This window comes from Carcharhinus amblyrhynchos, chromosome 9 (assembly GCF_965287045.1).
Source record: "Carcharhinus amblyrhynchos chromosome 9, sCarAmb.v2.hapA, whole genome shotgun sequence".
Lineage (NCBI taxonomy): Eukaryota > Metazoa > Chordata > Chondrichthyes > Carcharhiniformes > Carcharhinidae > Carcharhinus > Carcharhinus amblyrhynchos.
Window position 1 is genome coordinate 64,360,128 of NC_137332.1, and position 23,491 is coordinate 64,383,618.

The 23,491-nt window shown below is 40.4% G+C and overlaps 1 protein-coding gene across 3 annotated transcripts in view; it reads left to right on the forward strand.

Annotated features, from left to right (window-relative positions):
• dennd1b (DENN/MADD domain containing 1B) overlaps positions 1 to 23,491 on the forward strand; it is a 277,010-nt gene that overhangs the window by 83,045 nt on the left and 170,474 nt on the right. The window lies entirely within an intron of this gene.

Sequence of the window (23,491 nt, forward strand, 5' to 3'; positions counted from 1 at the left end):
ATGAAAACAATTTAGTCGATCGATTCTGCTTCAAGCTTTTCAGTTCACTTGGGCATCTAAACGCAATTTCTGGAGCACTAGTCAGTTTCACTGAGTGCTGAATGAATTTAGTCTAACTGCTCGCTAGCATTGGATCTGCCTTCATGTGTAAAGCTCCCAGTATTGCCTTTGGGGCGAATTGTGTTAGAGAGCAAAATATGAATCATAAAAGAGTGTTCTAGGTTGGACTGAAACAGGCCTTATTACAGTATGGTACACTCAGTAACCATAGGATTGATTTCTGTGTTATTAGATGTCTTTCTAACGCTTTCTCATTTATATGAATGATTAGAAGTTTATTGTGAATAACTGTCTTCAATTCAAGTCTATTTCAAATTGCAAATGTAAATTTAATTGAGACTGTTTTGACATTTTTGTGGTTCCATTTCTCATCAAAGTATAATCGATGGTGAAGGCAGGCAGAGACAAATCCACTGGCCCTTTCTGCTTGTCCCACACAAATGCAATACCTTTGCATTACACTGTAAACACTCTCCATCTCACCTGAATATTATGTAATCACCTGGAAAAGATGGGGAAAATAAAGAGAAAAATTCCTGGCTGATTGAGAGGGAAGAAGAATTGTCAAGTCCCTTTAGCTGACAGAAACTAGTCTGGCTGACCAGTCTAATCCTAATTGACGTTACACAGTAGCTACCTTTTATAAGAGGTGATCTCTGCCCCAGCCAGAAATGAGTTGGCTTTCGTCTGAGAAATTTAAGGGATTGGTGCCCATCACATGAGTCAGAAGCCTACAAGGGAAATGAAGCGTCTCCCAACATTAACTTCATTCTGACCTTGCGTAACTTGACCTTGTGACCTCTGGTTCTTTCTGGTCAAACCTGGGCATTCCTCCTGTGGCCCTCCGCTGCATAATTTCCAAAGACTTAACATCAGACCCTGACTGAGGAGGCCAAAACTGAATGTGTTTTCTCACCAAGGCCATGCACACAAACAAAATGATATACTTTATTTTCTAAGGAATTGTCCTATCAGTATGCTCCAACATGCTAAATCTCTCCAGTTATCTCTTCCCTGTATTGGTCATGTATGTTCCTATGCATTCAGGCCTGCCTTTCTCTGCAAACTAATGTTTAGCATTTGCTCTGCCTTCAAGTATAATATTGCACCTTAAGTTAAACTATTGTTTTGTGTGTTTAAACAGTTCCCAGTCAAAGGCCCCAATGCCTTAGCGCACATCAATCTGATGTGCGCTAAGTTGATCATCATTTACAGTCTCAAATCTCTTGTATATCATGGAATGATTTGTAAATTATTGCACAAACAATTATATCTTAATAATTTAACTAACAATAATAAAGAGCAGTGGCCTTGACATTCAGACACTCTGCTATCAGTGACCAGTCTGAGGAGAGATAAATCCAATAATAATCACTTATCACCTGCAAGCTTACAGTCAGTACTCAGCATTGATCAGTAACCATAGTCATAGAGAGATACAGCATTGAAACAGGCCCTTCGGCCCAACTTGTCCATTCCACCCAGGTTTCCTGCACCGAACTAGTCCCATTTGCCTGCGTTTGGCCTATGCCCTGCTAAACCTTTCCCACCCATCTGCCTGTCCAAATGTCTTTTCATGTTGTAATTGTATCCACTTCTACCACAGCCTCTGGTAACTCATACCTTTTATAAGCACCATCCTCTGTGAAAAAGCTGCACTTCAGGTTAAACCTATGCCCTCTAGTTTTGGACTACACTACCCTGGGGAAAAGACATTGGCCGTTCACCTTATCTATCGTCCTCATGATTTTGTTTCACCAGCTTCCAAAGTTACCCATCATCCTCCTGCATTCCAGGGGATAAAATGTCCCAGCCTCTTGTTATACTTCAAACTTTCCAGTCCCGTTAACATGCTTGTAAATCTTTTTTGCAACCTTTCAAGTTTAATGGCGCCCTTCCATTAGGACCACCAGAATTATACACAGTATCTCAAATGTGGCCATACAAATATTTTGTACAATTGTAACATAAGGTCCTGTACTCAATGCTCTGATCGATGAAGGCAAGTGTGCCAAGTGCCTCCTTCACTCTGTAAACCTGTGTTTTCACTTTCAAGGAACTATGTACCTGCAGTCCTCGGTCTTTCTGTTCAACAACACTCCCCAGGGTCCTACCATTAACTGTGCAAGTCCTGCCCTACTTTGTCTTATCAAAATGCAGCACCTCTTATTTAGCTGAATCAAATTCCATCGACCATTTCTTGGCCCACTGGCCCAGTTGATTGAGACCCCGTTGTAGTCTCATAACCTCCTTTAATGTCCACTGCACTAATTTTGCTGTCACCTGCAAACTTATTAACCATATCTCCTATATTCTCATCCAAAACATTTAAATAAATGAGAAACAACAGTGGACCCAACACTGATCCTTGCAGCACACTTCTGGTCACAGGCCCCCAGTCTGAAAATCAACCCTCTACCATGACCGTCTGTCTCCTACCAATTTTATATCCAATTGGCTAGTTCTCCCTCAATTCCATGTGATCTAACCTTACTGACCAGTCTACAGTAAATACAGACATGAAATATTTGTGTAGGATCTTGCCCATCTCTTGTTGATCTTTAAGGGGAGTATTCTCTCCCTAGGTACTCTTTTGTCCTTAATATATTTCTGGAATCTGTTTGGATTCTCCTCTGCCTTACCTGTCAAAGCCCTCATGTCCCCTTTTTGCCCTCCTGATATCCTTTTTAAGTGTACTACCAGAAGCTTTGACCTTGAAGGGAAGTCTTTTGTGTGGTACCATCTCCTCTTGCTACCATAGGGATGTGTGTGTTAATTAGTTAACCTAAGTTAACTGGTGGTTAGTCTGGCAGTCGAATCAAACCTGGCCTTCCCTGTTCTTTTGTGCTAAATATCTTTGTGTCTCACAGTATATTTGCACAAGGGCACAGAAAACATGGATAAATCAATGAGAGCGGCGCAGTGGTTAGCACTGCTGCGTCACAGTAGCAGAGATTCGGGTTTGATTTCAGCCTGGGGTGACTGTAAGGAGTTTGCACGTTCTCCCCATGTCGGTGTGGGTTTCTTCGATTGCTCTGGTTTCCCCCCACACTCCAAATGTGTGCAGATTAGCTGGATTGGCCATGCTAAATTGCCCCTTAGTGTCCCAAGATGTGTTGGTTAGATGGATTAGTCATGGTGAATGTGCGGGCTTATGGGAAAGGGACAGGGGAGAAGGCCTGGGGAAGACACTCAGTCAGTGTAGTCTTGATGAGCTGAATGGCCACCTTCTGCGTTGTAGGGACTCTGATATAGTTCATGAAGCCTGATACTTAGACAGATCATTAATATTCTATAGGTTCCACCCAATGACATAATCCCCTCAGAGAAAGTTTTGTATTAGTGCTCCCAAATTCCCAAAGAAGACCAAACAAAAGTTAAGGCTATCTATCCATCGTCGCACACTCACCTGAAACCAGCTGCTCCCAGTAGACAACCAGCTGCTCTTTGACCCCAGCAGTTGCCGCACATCATGGAATATTTGACTCCTAGACGGATATTTTTCAAGCTTTTTTGTTGGGAGGAACTAATAAACCCAAAACTTTTTTTCCTGAGGCTTTAGGCCAGGTCTGACCCACTGAGGCACGAATTCACGTTGTCCCAGATTTTCTTTCGGTGCATTTTCAGATGTCTCGGATTATAGTTTACTGGCATCTGTTCAAGATTTTTCTGTCTTTAAAGAAAAAACTGTCAGCAGGAGATGAATGAGAGCTTTTGCCAGTTATACCACCTGTAGCATCTAACCAGCCACCACTGCATGCTTGTAAATTGCTTGGAAACTGTTGTTGGATCCTCAGAGGACCTTAATTCACAGTATGCACCATTAGACACTGCGAGAGATGAAAATTGCTGTAATCATAAGTAACGTTGGTGCATGCTAATAAAACTGTTACTTTCTGTCGACTTGGTTAGGAATTATTAATATCCCACAAGGAATTCACAGCATTAAAGAATGTTCAGTTGCAATTGCTTTGCAGATGCGAAGGCTTCTGTATGTTTGCAGCAGTGTTTGAACAGTATACTATGCACTGTTACTGTAAATGGAAGAAAATGCTAACAAGTGTGTTGCCTTAAATTTTCAAGCAACGTTATGTATCAAAAGTAAATTGGAGTTGGCAGAAGTTTTAGGTTGAGGAGAGGCTGAATAAACTAGGATTGTTTTCACTGGGAAGACGGAGACTGAGGGGAGACCTGATAGAGGTCTACAGAATTATGGAGGGCATAAACAGGTTGGATAGTCAGAGGCTTTTTCCTAGGGTGGAAGTGTCAATTTCAAGAGGGCACAGGTTTAAGGTGAAAGGGAGATGTGCGGGGGAGGATGTGCCAGAGGATGTGATGGAAGCAGGCACATTAGCAACATTTAAAAGGCATCTGGATGGGTACATGAATGGCGGGGGGGGCGGGGCCTGTAGAATAGAGGGATGAGGACTGAGTAAGGGCTGAAGATTTATTTTAGCACAGTTAGGGAATCATAATTGGGCTAACTCTCTCTTGGAGGGCTGAAGATCTGTTCATGTACTGTGCTTTGTTTTTAACATCAAACTTTCACATCATTTTGGGGAGAGGAAGTTCTATGACAGTGCATTTTAGTTCCCTTCAAAATGATTATCTGATCGGACATTTCCTCAGCCATTCTGGTCTGTTTCTTGCTGCTGTGACCACGTTTTAGTTTTGGGAAGTATCCTTTACATCTCAGAAAGATTCCATTGCAAGCAGCATGTGGAATGCCAAGCAAAATGTCCTTGGGAATTCTTGGTGCAGGCTGAGAAATTTGCATTTTTTGCCTATGGTGTGGTTTTGCTGGGTTGGACCACTCTCGAATGGCCTGCTGGACATGTAATACACATATATTGGAAACTGTCACTCTGGAATACTTTCAGTAAAGCCCAGTGGGATTGGCCAGATGGACCATAATGGTCTTTTCCAATCCTATTCATTTATATGTGGCTGACCTTTGAGGTGCTGCTGAGCCAGGAAGAAGACCTAACTGAAGGGCTGCCGTAAAGAAAACAAAATATTTTCTTGAAAACCTTTGAAGAAACATCTCAGGGTGTTACTTCCTTTTGTTCGAAGCATTGGTGAGGCCGCAGCTGGAGTACTGTGTGCAGTTTTGGGCGCCGCACCTGCGCAAGGATATTTTGGCCCTGGAGGGAGTGCAGAGGAGGTTTACTAGGCTGATACCGGAGTTGAGGGGATTGAGCTATGAGGAGAGGCTGAATAAACTAGGCTTGTACTCGTTAGAGTTTAGAAGAATGAGGGGAGATCTCATTGAGACGTATAAGATGATGAATGGGATGGATAGGATAGAGGTGGAGAGACTCTTCCCGCTCAAAAAAGACAGTAGGACTAGGGGGCACAGCCTCAAGATAAAGGGGAGGCGGTTTAGAACGGAGTTGAGGAGGAACTTCTTCACTCAAAGGGTGGTGAATCTCTGGAATTCTCTGCCCGTTGAAGTGGTGGAGGCTGCCTCGCTAAATATTTTTAAGAAGCGGGTTGATGGGTTCTTGATAAGAGAGGGGATTAAGGGTTATGGGGAGAGGGCGGGAAAGTGGAACTGAGCCACAACAGATCAGCCATGATCTTATTGAATGGCGGGGCAGGCTCGAAGGGCTAGATGGCCTACTCCTGCTCCTATTTCTTATGTTCTTATGAAAGCACTTTGGACATTAAAGGACTGACAAATCAAGGGTATTCGTCAATTCAATGTCCATTACGGAGGATGTTGAGGCTGGCTGTCGAGGATGGCCATGATTAATGAACAGCCTTGTGTTGTCCAGTTTGAGCTTAGAGTTGACATATCCCATTGCTGCTGAACCATTGAGTACAACAAAGTTTGTTTCTCTGTTGTACCAAATCTGAAAGAGAATTATAAAGTGCTAATGTAGTTCTGCCAGATTGAACCTAAAACCTTCCACTTTTACACAAATGTTGCATTGAGGATGATGTTTTGCGACCTTAAAATGTATGAAGAACTTTTAAAGGTAGAGACTCTTAATGGGCTGTAGTGGTTTCCATATTATCTTTTTAACTGTGTTTGAATTTTTGTGGCCTTTCTAAGATATGATGCCTCCATTCTGAATGCTGATTTTACTTGTATCCTGGAAGAGTTGGACAATTGTACATTAAGTGGGAAGTTCAGGCTCATCGTTTGGCATAATAACAGAATAGGTCTTTATTCTCATTCTGAGCCTTTTATTGAAGGAGGTTTCTGAATTTGACTTTGTACAATATGTCACATCTTTTGCTTAATTTGCTAAAATTTATTGCTAGCTTCTCTTCATCTATGTAAATGGAGTGAGGAATATGCAAGTTCTGAGAGTCATTCCTCTGTAATAGAGCCCAGTGTCCATAGACTGACTTAAGTGCTTGATTGAGTGCATCTGTGCTGTTAAATTCTGATCGGCAAGATGCCTCCTGGGAAGATAGAAGACTGTGGCAAAAACCTTAAGAAGGAGCCACTACTTTGATAGCAGACCCAAGTTAAATATTTATGGTTTTTGTTAGAAACACCACAGAGATGAGAAGATAATCACAACAAAAAGGATTTTTCCTCAGCAATATTTACCACATAAATACTGGCAAGGCCAAGCACAATTAAAATGTGTTAAAAAGTGTCAGATCCTTTTCCAAACTTTTAATATCCCAAAGTTAACTTAGAAACTTCAGAAAACCTGCAATGATTTTTATTGAACATGCTTACGTGATTTTATTTTTTATTTTGTTGCAATGCTTCAGTGTTATAAAAACTCTTCTTCCTTGCATGGTGGATATCAAATGGTGATTTGATTTATTATTGTCAAGTGTATTAGCATACAGTGAAAAGTATTGTTTTGTGAGCTATACAGACAAAGCATACTGTTCAGAGTAATGAACATTCCAGTGAAGATTTTATTTGTTATATCACCAATTATAGCGTCAAGGAAATCTTGTCCCACTACCTTTCCTTATTTGTGCTTTCAGCAACATTTTTCCTGCAGCTCTGCATTTATAAGCCAAGCTGCACCATACATATGGTTAGAATTTAACAAAAAAGTTTCATTTTAGCTGTATTATTGATTTAAAATTGAGCCTTGCAAGAATAGTTTCAAGATTTGTGATGTATAAAGATTTCTTCAAGGTCATTCAGAATTACAATTCCAACAATGTTCAAGGTTCTATCGGCAATTTTCCAATCAAGAATTTTTATTTGCAGTAATTTGAAAATTACACATTTCACCAATTTGTAAAACAAGCTCCACATGCAAACTTTAAACCTTTTTCTTTCATGCTCTGACGATTGCCATCACAAGCAAAATTGTTATTTATTGTCTGTACTATATAGCACTTGAGAGAACCACCGCAGCCTGCGTGGTGAACGGGTTCTCATGGTGTTGTTAGGTAGTGAGTTCCTGAATTTCGATCAAGCAGTGCTGAAGGCATGTCTCTGTCCAAAACAGAATGCTTTGTGACTCAAAGGAGAACTGGGAAGTGATGGTGTTCCAATCCATCTGCTGCCCATGGCCTTCTAGGTGGGGGAGGAGGCTGTGGCATTGGGAAGTGCTACAGAAAAATTTTGGGTTGTTGCAGTGCATCCTAGATAATGCATGCTGCAACCTTAGTACTGGCATAGGATGGATGTTCAGGCCAATTGTTGAGGTGTCAGTGAAATGGACTGCGTTGTCATGGAAAAATCACATACAACCATTTAGGCAGGTAAAATGTATTTTATCACTCTCCTGGCTTGTACATCCTTCATGAAGGAAAAGAGTTGGTGAGTTGGGACATTCTCCACAGAATACCCAGCTTCTGACCAGCTGTGGTAGCCACTGCAACCAGAGAATCTGGGATTGTTCTCACATCAGAAGGTTAAGGGGAGATTTAATAGAGGTATTCAAATTAATGAAGGATTTTGCTAGGGTGAGGAGGAAGAAACTATTCTCATTGACAGATGTATTGATGATCAGTGGGTACATTTCTGAGAACTGACAAATGAACCAGGAAAGAGGAGAATGTTTTAAATAGCATGATTTACAATCTGGAAGAATGGTGGAAGCAAACTCAGTTGTAACTTCCAAATGAGAATAGGTTTTAGACTTGACATGAGATTTTGCGGAGAACAAGGAAACCTAGAAATACAGGAAATAGGAACAGGATAAGGCCATCTGGTTCATCAAGCTGGTTCCGTCATTCATTTCGATCATGGCTCATCTTCTCTCTTTCAATGGCATTTTCCTGCACTATCTCCATATCCTTTAATATCTCTACCTAGGAATCTACTGATCTTTGTCTTGAACATATTTGATGACAGCGCTTTTGCAGGCCAGACCTCCGGGGGGGGAGCGCTGGGGGGATTCCAAAGATTCACCACTATCTAAGTGAAGTAATTCCTTCTAATCTCAGTCCCAAATGATCTACATTTTATTCTGAGGTGTGTCTTATAGTTGCACCGACTCCTCAAAAGCAGGGGCAACCTCCTGCACCTTCACTGTTAAGCCCAGTAGGAATTTTGTAAGTTTCAATTCGATCACCAAAACTCTGGAGAATACAGGCCCACAAAGGAAGTAGAACTAATTGGATATTTTTCTCTAAAAACTGTAGTAAGTAGAATGCCTCCCATCATGTGCTGTAAAATTCAATAATTTATGTGCAGTCTCCAAATGAGGTTTTGATCAATGATGATCCCCACTATGTTGCTGATGGAGGAATTGGCTTCAATAAAGCCATTCAGTGACAAGAGGAAGTGGTTTAGAATCTTTTCTACTGGAGATGGGTTTTGTCTGACACTGTGTGAATGATGCTTGCCAGCTATCAGTCCATGCTTGGATGCTGTCTAGGTTTTGCTGCATGTTGAGCACGGGTTACTTTGTTATCTGAGGAATTGTGACTGAAACTGAAGGCGGTGCAATCATCAGCAAACAGTCCCACTTTTGACCTTATGATGGAGAGAAAGCAGCAAAAGATAATTCGGCCAAAGGCAGTGCCCATGGGGAAACACCGTGAGGCTGAGATGATTGGTCTTCAACAGCTCCAGTCACCTTCTGGTTTGCTACGTGTGTTTTCAGCCAATGGAACGTTATCCCCTGGTCCTAATGGCAATATGCAGTCCATTTTGGGTCCTATTCTTCGTCATATATTTTGTCAAAAGCAATTACTCTTTGCCTCAGGTCCGAATTAGTGTTTGTCCCTATTTGTACGATGGCTGTATTTTTTATTTCACATCTTCCAGTACTTTCATTCCAACCAAAAAACTCAATTCAAATCGAATCCAATTCATGGCCCCTGTGTGACTGACAGGTAAAATCCAAGCTGACAAGATGAGGCTTTGCACCCCATCCTGGGCTTGATCTGACACTTCCTTTAAGCCAAAAGATGGATTTGAAAAATTGCATCAAGTTTAGCCTTGGTTTAACCTCATTGGCTACTTGCATCCCATATCCTAGCATGGACATGATCATGGTGTGATGGCTGTTTTGAGGTCTCGAGTCCATTAATCCGGCAAAACCCAAACTGAACATCAGTGAACATCAGTTATTCATGAGTTGCACACTTGATCGTGAATTCCTCTATCTTTTTAAAGATTGGAAATAGGCTGACAGTATGTTAATTGGGCTACTTCAATCTGTCTTGCTTTTTGAGATGACGTTATGCTGAAATTTGATATGTAGAATGAGTTTCTTTTCATTCTGATGTAGGAACGTTTGTAAACTGTTCATGCATTTCATATTTGCTGCTGAGATACTTTTTATATCGATAATAAAATACTTGTTAATTTAAATTGGAAACTGCAGACTATCATGGTCTCCGATCTATTCCGCCTGTCTGACAGGATTATGATATCCTGGGTATGACGTATTGGAGGCTCACCACTGCAGGCAATCTCTTGGGAAGGATGAAAAAAAAAGTTTAAAATACTTGGGAGTGAAATCCTGAGAGATACAGCTCTGACTTAATTGGCTGATAAAATCCTTATCCTTGAGTTCCTCCAAGTATCTTCCTTTTGTAAGAGGTGATGTCCACCCTAACCAGAAATGGACTCAGCACTCAGTTAACTGAATTCAGTGAGTTAGAATTTATTGTATGAGTCAGCAATGCATGACAGAAATCCACAATTCTGTGCAAAAAAATCACCTCCTAACATCTGACCTCAATCTTGCCTTACTCAGTCTAAAGTTGGGAGCACTCACGTTCTCTAACCTGTTTCATTGGAACAAACTGTCAACTGGGACGCATATATTTCTTTTATTATCTTATAAATCACAACTCTATGCTTTTCTAAAAGTGTGGAGCCCCACTTTATTAGCCTGTTTTGAGGAATCCACTGCTTTAGCGTGGAAACTGGACCAGTGACCTATCTCTGCATCCTTTTCCAAGCCTTACTGTCACCCACCATGGAAGGAGACCAAGCCTAGACAGAGTATTCCAAGCAAGGCCTGACCAAAATTTTGTACAAGAACACAATGGAAATGCCATCTCTTATTGGCAATTGATCGCTGGATCCACTCCAACAGCCTGTCGACTTCATGCCCATATCTATCTCTTTCTCCACTCTCTTTCATATAATAGCATTCAGAGACAAGTACTTAATGTTCAGCATTCATTCTGCCCAAATGCATAACACTGCACTGATCCAAGTTAAACATAATTTGTTATATAATACCAAAGTTGACTAAAGCAGACGACTCACAAAGATAAGGGACCGTGTTTAGCCGATCTATATCCAGAGCAGTGATCCCAAAACTGACCCCTGCCATTGATGACTGACCTCCCAAAACATTCAGATCCAAATTTGTAACCATGGATGGAATTTTGCAGCCTTGCATGCTGCCGAAGGGCATTCCATGGCAGCATGGCCAATGAGCAAGACAAATAGTCACTGACCTCAGTGAGACTGAAAGATCCTGCCAGCAGCCATTGGTGAGCTGCTTCCACCATCGGAAAGACTGCTGCAGTGGGGGCTGGAAAACTCCAGCCTATGTTTTGCCTAGGTCCTGCCAGCCGGTTTTCAATGTAGCCCAGTTTATTACCACTGATACCAAAGGCTTCAGTTGTGCAGTGAAGCCTTTTCATGGTGTAAGTGATCAAAAGAAATCTGCAAATCTAAACAGAGAATATCTACAGGGTTTACCTCATCCGCCAACTTGGTAATCTCACAAAGTACAAATAGATCTATAAGCCACGAACATTTTATGAAGCCATATGGGTTGTCTCTAATATGTCTCTGCCAATCCCAGAAAGTTTATTGAATCCCGCATAATTTCTGGTACTGATGTTAAATGAATGGGCCAAAAGTTTTCTGTCTTGACACCTTCTTTACAAGATCGTTACTACATTTGCCTACTTCCAGTCTGAGAGTATTGAATAGTGCAATACACTATTAAAAATATGAGATGGGGGTCTGCACAGCACATGTTCCATCGCCCCAAGGACCCTTGAATGGCAATCGTCTGGCTTGGTTGCTCCATCTATTTTCAAGTGTTTCATTCCTTCCAAAACCATAAAGATAATTTCATTTAATATTAGTAGCTTTTTAAAGCCATTCAATTTTAATAGTCGAGCAATACCTTGGAGTGAAGACTGAAGGACAGACCATATTCGTTGACCCAGTGAATCCTTACCAATCTGTCCTTGAACAATCTTCGGTGGCCAATGCAGTCCTTGACAGGGACCTGATTATTTTCATAATTGATGATTGAAAAAACTTTTCCCATTTCTCCCACAACGTTTAGGACCCCCTTTTCCTTTTGCCACTTTGGTTAACCTAATCGTAGCTTCTGTTACGTTTACCTGTTGCTTGTACTCAGCTCTTGCATAGTTGCATTTTAGACTCAGCTGATTTGCCAGAAATAACATTGGATGAATTGTTGTGCTTGGATATTTTCTTTGCATGTATTTATAAAGAAGAATTTACAGTGAGTGGAGTATTGAGCACTTTACTTTTCATTGTTCATTATTTTAATCCTGTTATCAACATTCCTCGAGACCGAGGTATGAATTGTACCAGCCTGAGGGAGAGCACTTGGAAAGCACAGGGATTGGTGAAATCATGGGTTGGATCAGTTTCACAGCATAGAATTGTCAAGAGGATCCTGCTGCTGGCAAGTGCAGCCTTAGCACCCACTTTTCACCTTGACATTGGGCTTCCAACTCACTTAAGATTCAGCCCCTCTTTTTTTTTGCAGTGGCAGTCGCCTGAGATTATGGTTTCCATTTCTTTGCAGCCAGCTGCATGTAGAACTAATACATATATATATTATATATCCCCTGTAACAACCACTGCATGGATATATAATTGTGCAGACAATTGTGTCCACTTAAATGCACGTGTGGGTTCTCAGAGGCTGATTGAGAAAATTTTGTAAAACTAACAAACATAGTGGGAAAGGAATTTCTGAAAAAATTGGAAGGCTAAAGGAATCATTTGTTGCATGAAAAAAATCTGTTCATCAAAAGTAGTTAAAATTACAGTGAGTCTTGAGATTTAAATTCTGTCCCACTGTAACCCAGTTTTGAAGTTTCTTTACTTCATTCATGGGACATGCTCATCTCTAGCTGGCCAACATTTATTGCCTACCCCTAGTTTCCCTTGAACTGAGTGGCTTACTAGGCCATTTCAGAGGGCAATTCAGATACAACCACATTGTGGTGGCTCTGGAGGCACATGTCAGCCAGACCAGATACGAATGGTAGATTTCCTTCCTTAAAGGACATTAGTGAACCAGATGGGTTTTTCTGAAAATTGAATGGTATAATGGTCATCAGTAGATTTTTAATTCCAGATACTTTTTATTGAATTCAAATTCCTGCCATCATCTGCCTTGGTGGGATTCGAACCTGGGTTCCCAGAACATTAGCTGAGTTTCTGGATTAATAGCCTAGTGATCATATCTCTTGGCCATCACCTCCCCTAGTCAGAGTCTAAGGCATCAATTGACCAGCAATGGAGTTAGTTAAAAATTTGTGACCTCTAAGTTAGGCTGATTCACTCCTATTCTTCCATATCAACTGGGTAACAATCCATGAAGCTCTCAATGTAGGCACTAGGGACAGAAATTTTCCTTAACATTAACCTCCCTGTTTTGATCATTCATGTCTCATCATGTTTTGTTTGGCAGTGTTCCTGCATAGTACTATCAGCTGATTTTTTATGTTCAAGGTGCTAGGTAAATGCAAGTTGTATCATCAGTACATCTTGACTCTATCTGCAAAGCAATTGTACATAGAAAGTAGAAGTAGGCCATTCGGCCTTTTGAGCCAACTCTGCCATTCATTTTGATCGTGGCTGATCATCGAATTCTCACTCACCACCCCCCCGCCCAATTATTCCTTGATTTCTTTAGTTCCAAAAGCTAAATCTAATTTCTTCTTGAGATCAGACCATGCTTTGGTCTCAACTACATTCTGTGGTAGTAAATTCCACACATTCACCATTCTCTGGGTGAATAAGTTTCTCCTCACCTCAGTTCTAAAAGATTTTGCTCTTATCCTTAAAGTATGACCCCTAATTCTGGACTCCTCTACCATTGGGAACATGGTAAAACTATGATCAATGAAGAGAAATTCATCGTGGGCAGTGCCCACTATACAATTATTATTGTTCTTCTCAGACACAAACCAGGTTCCAGCTTTTGAGTTGAGATGTATTGGAAATGTAGCAGTGCTTTGGCTGAGATTCCGATCAGGCGTAGTGTTTGGGTGGCACATTCTTTGCCCATTTGGTGTAAAGTACACAAACAGCAGAGTTGTGGATGATATCCCTTTTGAGATTTGTGTTGTGTCAGTGGAGAGGACTTTGCAATGGTGACCACTGAGGCTTGCTGACAAACGGGTGGAAAAAAGATGAAGTCCATTAAACACTCGGACATTTTGCCTGACTTTTCTGCGGTGCCTGGTGAGGGGAACTGCACTTGCTGAAAAAAAACAAGGAAGGATTCATTCTAAAATCTAAATAATTGAGGAGACACAAGTAACAGAAATTGTCAGAAAGGTCTTACTCATCGTCTCACAGCATTTTCAATTCAAAGGACTAATTTTTCTTTCGAGTCAGTATGGTTCGAAGTACAGTTACTGAATTGAGATTCTAGAAAGAGTACCATCAGCATGGGAAAACTCTGGGTTTTATCTTTTTCGTGGTTCCAAAAAGTGCCAAGACAAGTTACTATTTATAGTGAAATTAATTTGTTCAACTGCTGTAAAATAAGCAGTTCAAGATGATAACACTTTCACTTATCATTCAAACACTGCACCCAGGAGATTGGCTTCAGCTGTGCATCGCAAGGATGCAACTTTTCATGCAGGAAAATTCCACTAAAATATTTTACCTCTTGGAATGCATCATCAGTGCAAAGCATTCCTTCAGACTGTAGCAATCAATCAACCAAGAAGCAATGTAAGCTTGTCTTTTCAGAGCACAGTCTTGTTTGTAGCTCCACTCTGTGTGTTCGCTGATTTCTTGCCCTGTTAACGTAATGGTTTTCTTTGGAGAATGAAACATTTGGATTGTTGGAGTTTTGGGGGGCAGGGTGTGGAATTTGTGCATCATACAGTTCCCATCAGGCTAATAGTGGCTGTCTCCAAATTGCTTCCATTTTCAGAAAGTGTGTCATCACCATCTCACTGAGGAAATGGCCAAGACAACATCACCATCCATGTTGTCACAATTTAACGCATTAATGCCACTGATCTGTCAGGAAAAATTGCACTTAAGCCAATATCCTTGAGGGTTGTGTAGTGCAGGTCTTGTGTACTGCTCTGAATTCGATGGCACTGGCTTCTCCCGCAACGGATAGTGATGACATTGATAGTCATGTGGTACAAAAGCAGAGTCGTGATGTCACCTGCAGGGCATTAATGGTGTCGAAATGGCAATTATCTCTGCCCCGTGTTTAAGCACTCACAGAACCTGGTGGTCAGATGCTTTCCACTGACACAGGATTCAACATCACAAATTAATCCTCTGTTTTGCAGCTCGTCAGCTTTTTATTAATGTGAAGAGAAAATCTGCATAGAAAACAACAGGGCAACAGTGTTTAATGACTTGATCTTTTGAAGAGTGCAGTTTCTGTATGCTCTCGACTTCCTCCATTTTTCCCTTCTGGTCAGGCATGTCGCCAGTTTGAAATGGAGGAGACTGTCATCGTTTTTGCTCCCCTCTGTGAGTCGCAGAGGACCTGGCTTTTTGTTTCTTGCCTTAGAGTTAGAAGAACCCGTTGGAAGATATTCAGAGGGAATTTACAGAGTTGCAATTCATTGCAGCACAGTTGGTGAAGATGCATTTTGTTATATTGGTTATGACAACACTCAGCGAATCCAAACACTCCTCAGCTGTCAATTTTAAATCTGAATAAAAAGTTTGATTACTTGTGCTCAGGGCATAACTGCAGGCCTTTCTCAAGAATTACCTCCCAGCACTTTGCGGATTCATACTGAGGCACATTTCAAATGTTTTCCTTATTTATCTTCTTTTCAAACAATAAACCATTCTGTGAAGTGTTGATTTTAGACATCATGGATAAGTAGATTTTTAAAATTGGTGTTTCTTGTGCATTTATTTGTTCTTGCAGCTTTCGCCTCTAATGCTTAATGTTTGTAATGGGGAATTTTTGCTACACGTTCATTCAACCTTTCTAGGTGAATAGAAACTTGTATCATACAACGCGTGTGAAATTGGTAGAAAAATAAGAGTGAAATACTATCCATTTTTATTCTTCACTTGGTAAGATGGGTGCTGCAGTAACACTCAAAGCTCCCACTATCCAGGGTAAGGCAATCTGCTTGATTGGCATCTCATCCACTGCCATCACTACCAATGTACAATGGCTGCAGGATGTAATGCAGCAATATGTTCCCAAGCATCTTTAGCAGCATCTTCCAATCTGATGGCCTCTTATCACCTGGAAGGACACAGGCAGCATTTGCATGAGAACATGGTCACCTTCCAAGTTTGCCTCCATGTCATGTAGCATCCTGACTTGGAAATATATTACACTTGTATTTCCCTTGTTGTCGCTGGATCAAACCCAGGAAGCATCACTCAAGAGCATTGTGAGAGCACCTTCAGCAGACATATGGCAGCAGTTAAGGTTGGCAGCTCACCACCAAGTTTTTAGGGCAAGTTGTAATTGGTAATAAATGGCAGACTTGCCACTGGCACCCACATCCTGCAAATTATTTTTATAAAAAGAACCTCTACAATGCCCAGGCAAGGCACCTTCTCTTCAATCCTCATTCTAGGCTGTGCTTTTGTTTTTCCACTGGAAATATTTGAACAGTTAACAAAATGTTCCCTCCAGTGTGATAAATATGATTCATTTTACATGAATCCTGACTGGCAAATGTTGAAAATGTGTTGCAGTAACTGGTAAACTGGAACATCATAATTAGCCTCGTGCGTGGGGAACAGTTAATGTTTATAGCATAGGCCTTACACCATGTACAAAAATGATGTCCCTTTACATCACTTGAAATAAATCCCATGAAGATTTACTCAAGTGCCTGAAATCCATCTTGAATGTCAGCAGAAGGAAGTTTTCAGAGATAAAAGTAGGCAGGCTGCAATCTTTGACATTCAAATTTTGTTTTTGATTATCAGTTGTGGCTGTTATAAAATGACGTTTCTCAGTGCACCTCAGAGCATAGCAGAAAGATCATATTAGAACCAGAAGATGTTATAAATTTGTTTAGGTTGTTTTTCTCAAATCTTCTATTAATCTTCAGTTTTGCTTCAACTCACGTGACATGCCAAACTGCTGTATGATGTTGTATGGTGTTTTTTTTCCCTTGAATGTCAAAAGATGATCTGTTAATAAAATGAATTATATGGGATCCATTTGGGAGGTCAACGAACTGCCCAGACACCACTAGGATTCATGACTCATTATCACATAATGCAACTACACTTCCCTGGTGAAATACTTCCTGATACAGGCTACAGAACATGAAATGTGATGAGCCAAGTTTCTTTTTCAAGAAAGCGTCTGCATTTGGAAATATTTTAGAAGCACCTCTGACTGAGCCCTTCACTCACTCCATAGTGATTGTGCTTTCAGTTTAGATTTTTAACTTGATCTGCTGCCCCAGTTTCTTGCATGAATATTAAATGTTAGCAGATCAGAGACACAAGCCAAACAGAACAATAGGTATTGGGTGTATTTTGAGGAAATTCCAAGGATACTAATTGTCACAGCTTTAATGAGTGGATTGGTAGCAATAAATCACAGAATCTTTACAGTGTGGAAGGAGGCCATTTGGCCCATTACATTTGCACTGTCTCACTGAAAGAGCATTCTTCATCATAGCCCCACTCCCCTTGCCTTGTCGGTGAGACCTTGCACATTCTTTCTTTTTGGATAACAATTTGAATACCTTATTTGAACTTGCCATCTCCACTCTCTTAGAAAGTTTATTCCAGATTCCAAACACCTTCTGGATGAGAATTCTTTTCCTCACATCACTTCTACTTCTTCTGCCAACTATTTTGAATCTGTGCCCCCTTGTTCTTGATGCTCTCTTTAGTGGGAATAGTTTTTCATATTTACTTTGTCAATGCTTCTAAGATGTGGAAATGCCGGCGTTGGACTGGGATGGGCACAGTTAGGAGTCTCAGAACACCAGGTTAAAGTCCATCGGGTTTATTTGGAATCACGAGCTTTCAGAACACTGCTCCTTGATCAGATGAATCATCTGTATGTGAGACTTCTTGCCATGCTCCTCAGGATCTTAAATACCTCTGTCAAGCCTCTACCGGTTGCAGAGACTTTGAATATTTTGGGATTGAGATGCACACCTCCTTTGAGCAACTTTTGTTTGTTATTCATTTATGGGACATGGGCATCACTGGCTGGCCAGCATTTATTGCCCATCCCTAGTTGCCCTTGTTCATAGGGCAGTTGAGTTAGCCACATTGCTGTGGCTCTGGAATCAAATGTAGGCCAGACTAGGTAAGAATGGCAGATTTCCTCCCCTAAAGGACATGAGTAAATGACGGACGTTTTTCTGACAATGGTTTCATAGTCATCAGTAGATCTTAATGCCAGATATTTTTTACTGAATTCAGTTTCCACCAGCTGCTGTGGTGGGATTTGAAGCCGGATCCCCAGAACATTAACTGAGTTTCAGGATTAATAGTCTTGCGATAATACCACGAGGCATCACTTCCCTGTTAGACATAAAATGGACAACAACTCCTCTTCGTAAGAAGCAAATTTCCTGAGAGGAAAATTTTTGGTTTTCCGTTGGGTCTGTGACACCCACTGGTCATTACCTTCCTTCTGAAATAATTGTCCATCTTGTATACTCGGCATTAGGATTCTGTGATTCAAATCATGTGAAGGAGATAGTTGAATTCCCTTTTAAAATTTAGCCCGTGTCTGAGATGCACGCCAGCCATCACTGTTGATAATGACTGCCTCAGTTTCTTGTTTTCCAAGCCTAATGTTGTTATGTTCCTGCACCTTTTGCCACGACTTGAGATTAGTTTCAGCAGTGGGAAGCACACATTTCTCCCCAGGTGGAACCTGTTGGAAGGGTGAGTGCCAGTTGGTGATGTGGTGCCAGCTGCAATCCTGGAATTAGCTTCAAAGTATCCATTGGATTTGTATTTTTTTTGTGATAAAAGGAGTAGGTAGGCCACAGCCCTGAACAGTAACAGCTGCTGGTCAGAAAACACTATTTGCATTTGTCATTATGAATTCTTGGCACTACCTAGTGAGAGAAGAAGTCCTCGTTGACAGTTTGATGCTAAATCAGCCTAATTTTCCGCATGCTTTTCATAAAAATAAGCCTCAGATTCTATGATATACGCTGCCAAATAGAGATGCCTGTGCAACTTACGAAAGCTGTTCTGGAAGGATTTCTACCTGCTCGAGAGGCAGCTTTCCAAAGTGTTCAGACCTATCATTATCAGATGTCTCAGTCATCTGTTGCTGCCAAAATGACATGGATCAAGACCAATTTGCTTATTCTTTTTCACCCCTTAATGTCTAGAGAAGTATTTTGGTCTTGAGTGAGCATGGATGATGATATTGTGCAAGTGCTGGCCATTTAGTTGTCGTCACTTTGTGCAGCCTGATATTTGCCTCTCCTAGATTTTTTAAGCCAGATGTAGCAGGAGGATCTTCCAAGTGAGGCCTACACTCCTGACGTCAGTGAGAAGCCAAAGTGATTTGTGCTATTCCTAGCTTTCTGGGAAAAGCATCTGACATTAAATCCAAGTAACTGAACTTGTGCAATAAAAGCAAAAAACTAACTTGTAGGTTTGCCAAATCTGTGCCAGCTTACAATTTTGATTGGTGGAAGTCACTTTACTGGATGTTTTACTCAAGGAGTAGATGGATGTATGACCTGGATTTTGTTGTGATTTTATGATGCTTTGGACAGAGTGGATTTGTTTCAATGTTTTCTTTGTGCTTCATGTTTGGTTGTGTTGTTCAATTGGAATTTACTTTTGGGCTACAGTTGCAAAACTCAGATTTTTATTGAATATTGCAAGGAGCAAACCAAACCATTGCAGTCTTGCCATACCCTAGACAGACATCAATTGCAGGTCTTTTGGCAGAGCTTTTAAAAGATTCATAGAATCCCTGCAATGCAAAAGGAGGCCGTTCTGCCCATTAAGTCTGTACCAACCACAATTCCACTGAGGCCCTATTCCTGTAATCCTCATTTACCCTGCCACTCCCCCTGACACTGAGGTCAATTTAGCACGGCCAATCGACTAACCCGCACATCTTTGGACTGTGGAGGAAACCCACGCAGATATGGGGAGAATGTCCAAGCTCCACACAAGACAGTGAGCTGAGTCTAGAATTGGACTTGGGTCCCTGGTGCTGTGAAGCAGCAATGCTTGCCACTGTGCTGCCCAAAGATGCAGGGATCTGCAGGCGAGTTAAACTTTCAGTTGCCAATGGTGATGATCCATGAGGGAATGAAGCAAAAAACTTTGGTTTGTTCCCTGCAGAGTAGGATGCACAGCATATTTATAGAGTAGAGAAGCCAGAAGAGATAGTGATGTTTTACTTTGCGATCGAGTTTCCAAAATTCATGGCATTGCCCATATGGATAAGTAAAGGAGTTTTAGTTGTTGACGTAGGAGCTGGAGTGACTGTTCTTATCTTATGCAATGTCCAAATGGCAGTAAGTCAGGGAAAATCCACAATCCCAGTTTTAGCTTTAAATTATTTGGTTTTTCATAGTTGTTTGAGACATGGCAGAGGCTATCAATATTTCCACCATTTTCTTGTCACCTATGAAGATTCTGATCTTGAACCAAATCATAATCTGATTTTCATAACTTTGATGATTTACAGCCAGTGAGAATGTTGCCACAGACACTAGTTTCTGTTTTATTTAGAAAGGGGTGCGTTTTCAGTCTCTGCCAACGTACATTATCATTTGACCATTTGGATGCAGAAACCCCCGACTACCTGATTACTAAGAGGGAGTGACTATTCGTCATGTAACTCTTGTTTGTTGGCGGGTGTATTGTTTCCAAAAAGTTAACCATCACAGACCATGAAATAACTTTGTCTCATATTATAGCATTTGTCCAGAAATTGGGATCTATTAACACATGAATCAACTTAAATTTGGAGAGCTTTCATTGGTTAATGGCCTGAACTTGAATCTTATTTCAGATTATAGGAAGGGTGATAATTCAGGTCTTAGACTTTTCCAAGTTTCTTCTGAACTGTCTCTCCATGCATCAAAAGGACTTGGTTTCCAATTTAACATCATTTCTTCAGCCCTACTTTAGAAATAAAATTCATAAGCTGGAGTGCTTTTAAGTTTTTGTGAATTAGGATGAATTGCATGAATGGCAGTTCAGATGATGGTGATTTTTCCATATATCATTGGATCTTCCATCCCAAAACATAGTTAATCTCAGTGACCAAGCACACACAGTCTTTGGGTTAGATTTAGCGTCAATTTACAATGTGAACAAATTTTTGATTTGGTTTATTATGGTCACATGAATTAGTGGACAGTGAAAAGTGTTGTTTCTTGCGCGCAAGAGACAAAACATGCTATGCATGGAGAGGATGCAGAATGTAATGTTACAGTCATAGCTAGGCTGTAAAAGTGTTTAAAGCATCGAATGAGAGTAAATGATAGAATTGGAGGGTATGCTGGACACAGCTTGCAATATGTTGCCACACTGTGACGGCATCTTGAATTAGAGTCTATTCCTAAATTCCTGTTACTTTGTGGATGACAAACATTTGCTTGTCAGGAGTTACTCAACCTGATCATTCAACCTGATTTTTTTTTGTATGAAATGAAGTATCTTCAAAAAAAAGTGACTTTGTTCAGTATTTATAAGCTCCCTGTTTAAAACTAACCTTGTACTTGTACAAAATAGTCTTGTTGTGATGTGTGGGCCAAAGTTGATTTAAAAATAAAAGTTGGATGGTGCTTTCAAATATACCTTGTCTCATCTGAAAGGAGGAGTCACAATCAGTTTCAGAGTTACTGATCTCTGGACCCCTCTGGCCTGCGGTAGCTGTTTGGATGAAGAAAAGTGTTAGATTACTGGCTTTTAAAGCATTGTCTTCACCTTCGTGAAGGAAGTAGCTCTTGTGCCACCATCTTTCGATCTTCATAGGGAGTTTGTCAGCAGTTTTAATATGCATGCTATCTTAGTTTGAATTCCTCTTGCTGCCTTGTTTAAACAGCCCGGAAAAGTGCCATTCCATTTCTCCCTGAAAACATTGAGTCATGTGGGTACCTCCGGAAGCATTGATTTAAAAAAAAATAACTGGAGACTGTATCTACAAAAATTATACCATTATGAAACTGGACATAACATGCTTGTTTCACAAATGTTTGCTGATTCCTTGGAAGATATTTAAACCTTGCACTTCAGAAATAAGTTTCAGGATTAGTCTGATAGAGTAGGTTTACAAAATCTATTTCATCATTTTAAAATGTTGCAGATAAATGCTGCTATGCTAATGGAAAGCAAATCTCCAGCTCAGCTAGTCTTGAAGTAGAGTATAAATGTTAATTTTGCCAAGGCTGCTAACGAGTTATTTACGACTGGTGTACCTGAGATCCACAGAGCCTGGTTTTAAAGGCTACATTGGGTTCCATGTATAGTATTTAATAAAATTAAGGTGGTGGATAGGGCCTTTTAATTAGCATGAGATCTAGCTCAGGAACTGATACAGCGCCTCATTGATTGATGTAAGTAACCTCATCTACCCTGTCAGGGGAGTCCCAGTCATCAGCTGAACGAGCCTGTCCCTTAAGTGGTGCAAACAATTTTTTGTCTGAACTGTTTTTGAGTCTATAGACCTGCTGGCTGCATGAATTTAAAACAGCACTGAGCTTTTAAAAAAAAACATCCCGCCTCCCTGAGGGATGCCTGTGCCAGTTGGGAAGCGAGTAGAAAGCTTGGGTTGTACTCTGAAGAAAAAGAGAGGAATTCTAAACCGTGGTGATCAGGTTTTAAACTGATGTGTTGCTAAAATAGTTTGTTTTGCAGGGGATGACATTCACCGAACCCTCTTTCCATTGGGCAATATTTTTAGTCCCTTCTTCACCCATATAGAAAAAGGACCAACTACTGAACAAATGACTTGATTTGCATCTGTCCATTTAATTACTGAATTAGCAATTCACTTCTGAGCTAGTACTCCTTTAAAATTTGGAAATGGTCCATCTTTAAAACAAATTCATTTCATTTTGCTTTGTAGTAGCACACAATGAAATTTAGTAATTTTTAATATTTGTATATGCACTGATTGAATTGTATTTTTAGTCTGCTTTAGTCAAGTAAATTATATGTACTAACCTGAAAAACAGCCTCTCAACTATAAATTTGAGTAAACTATATGCACCCATAAATCCAGTGTAATGTAGCAAATTTTGAACTTGAAAGACAGACAAAATGCAAAGCAATAAAGTTCTGAAGGAAGGCAGTTGTACAGTAGATTTAATTGCTGAGAATTTTCCAAGCCCAGTCACCCCGATGAACTGTTCTGGTTGTAGTAACAAGTATTGTTCACTGACTTCTGCAACACATACACAAATGAAGCTCACGCTATTTTCATCATGTTTATTCTGTTATAAGCTGCGAATTTTCCAAAAACCAGAACTCAGAATCTTTGACCACAGTAACATTTGCCTTTGAAACAATTCAAAGATTCCCCCACTTTTTACTTGTAAAATAACACTTTTTTTGAAACCGTTGTGGAGGGTAAAACATTATATTGGCATGTTTCACTATTATGAGTTCCTGTAAGTTTCACAAAGATATAAAATGATAGTTTTGAGGTGTATTTTAAATTTTGTTAATGATATGGCTGCTATTGTTCCTATAGCATTTTATTAACGTCATGTTGCTATTAATTTTATTAAAGTCTCTATTAATTGAAGCATAACACGTGAGATGAAATTCTTCCCTGAATATTTGTGCATTTTCTTTGCAATTCAAGTAAACCTACTGAGACTTTTC